Genomic DNA, 2226 nt, shown 5'->3' with positions numbered 1-2226 from the left:
CTAACGAAACCTATTTAATATACCTTACACCCAGGTCCTAAGTTCAAGCCCCAGGACTGGCAAAAAAAAAAAACATGAGGCTGGAAATGTGGCTCACATGATAAAGCATCAACCTAACAAGTACAAAGTCTTGAGTTCAAACCTCACTACTTGTGAAAAATCATTAAAATAAAAAAGAAGAAAACTAAAATGTCTTAAGAGTCACACCAAACCCATATAATGAATTGGACTCTTTTCCTACTTTCATTTTATCTTTTAATTTTTATTATTATATATCAATATAATAATGAGAAATTTCTCAAAAGAATGAATAAAATCTCTGTATCTATATCTTCCTGTACCTCTATATCTATTAGAGATAGGTAGGTAGGTAGATAGATAGATAGATAGATAGATAGATAGATAGATAGATAGATAGATAGATAGATAGATGGTTCACATCTATAATGCTAAGTGGCTAAGATCTGAGGGGATTATGGTTGGAAGCCCGCCCTGGCAAGAAACTAAGACATTTTATCTTCAATTAACCACCAAAAATCCAGATATATAGCTGTGGCTTAAGTGCCCAGGCCCGGAGTTCAAGCCCCATGATTGACATAAATAAATAAATAAAATAAGGCTGACATACTAATATATCAGAAACACAGAAACCAATTGAAGGAGTTTCCCAGAGCAGCAAATAAAGTATTTTTGCCCAGGCACCGGTGGCTCATGCCTGTAATCCTAGCTACTCAGGAGACTGAGATCTGAAGTCACGGTTTGAACCCAGCCCGGTTAAGAAAGTCTGTGAGCCTCTTATCTCCACTAAACTACCAAAGATGCCAAAATGGAATTGTGACTCAAGTGGTAGAGCAAGAGCCTTGAGAAAAAGGCTCAGGGACAGCATCAGGCCCTGAGTTCAAGTCCCAGGACCAGCAAAATAAAGAAAGAAAGAATTTTTGGATTATAACAGAGGGTACCATAAACTATGCACAAGTCCACGTGGCGTAAATGAATAATTCCTTAATTCCTCAGGCATTCTAGTTCCAGGTAATTACACAGGTATGACAGTAGGTGGCAGAAAAGTGCAACTTCCTAGCCCTTAAATTGTTTGTGGAGCTTTCATTTCAAAGAACACAGACTGGAAAGAAGAAGCAGCCAGACAATGCATCCATACACTTCCTGCTAATAATGAAGAAATACAAAATTTCCAGAGGGCATACCAGACCAAGAGCTCCCAAAACCTTCAAGGTCACTTAACAGGAAGAAAGGTCAGAGGAACTGCCATAGGCAAGATGAGGCTAGGGAGACTTGCTTATATTCTTTTACTCACCATTTATAGATATATTTTTTTTATTGTGAAAATACTGTACAGAGGGGTTACAATTACATGGGCAAGATAATGAGTACATTTCTTATCAAGCATTGTAGCCTCCTCCTTTGTTTCCCCTTCCCATCCCTTCCCATCCTCCCCCTGCCCCCCCACCCACTCCTCCCCCCACCCCACCCCCCTACTCCCTGCACCAAAGCTGTAAAGTTCATTTTTGGACATAACGACTTGCACATCTCATTGTTGCAATGGGTCCACCTGTATCCCTATTTAAACGATTTATTTTTCCCCTTCCCTTCCACAAATTATACCGACATCAAATACAGTGAAAGCAGGGGTTATACCGTGGGGGAGGGACACACAAACCCAAATGGATCAAGAAAATGTGGTATATATACACAATGGAATTCTATGCCTCCATCAGAAAGAATGACATTGCCCCATTTGTTAGGAAATGGAAAGGCTTGGAAAAAATTATATTAAGTGAAGTAAGCCAGGCCCAAAGAAACATAGATCCCATGGTTTCCCTTATTTGCAATATCTAGTATATGTCTGAGTCAAGCAGAAAAGGTCAGATAAGTTGATGTTAGAGAAATGAACCCTAAGATATGTACTCAAATGTTTTTTTTTTTCTTTCATGCGATTGTTTCTAACACATTTATAAGATTATTTCTTTGTTGCTTTGTATGTTCCTCCCCCACAGTACTTACCATTTCATTAAATTATCTTTTTTTCTTCTTCTTCTTCTTCTTTTTTGGCGGGTCGTGGAGCCTGAACTCTGGGCCTGGGTACTGTCCCTCAGCTCTTCAGCTCAAGGCTAGCGCTCTACCACTTGAGCCACAGCACCACTTCTGGCCTTTTCTGCTTATGTGGTGCTGAGGAATTGAACCCAGGGCCTCATGCATGTGAGGCAAGCA

Source organism: Dipodomys spectabilis, unplaced genomic scaffold (genome assembly GCF_019054845.1).
Source record: "Dipodomys spectabilis isolate Male_0828 unplaced genomic scaffold, ASM1905484v1 ptg000199l, whole genome shotgun sequence".
Lineage (NCBI taxonomy): Eukaryota > Metazoa > Chordata > Mammalia > Rodentia > Heteromyidae > Dipodomys > Dipodomys spectabilis.
This window is presented reverse-complemented; position numbering follows the sequence as displayed.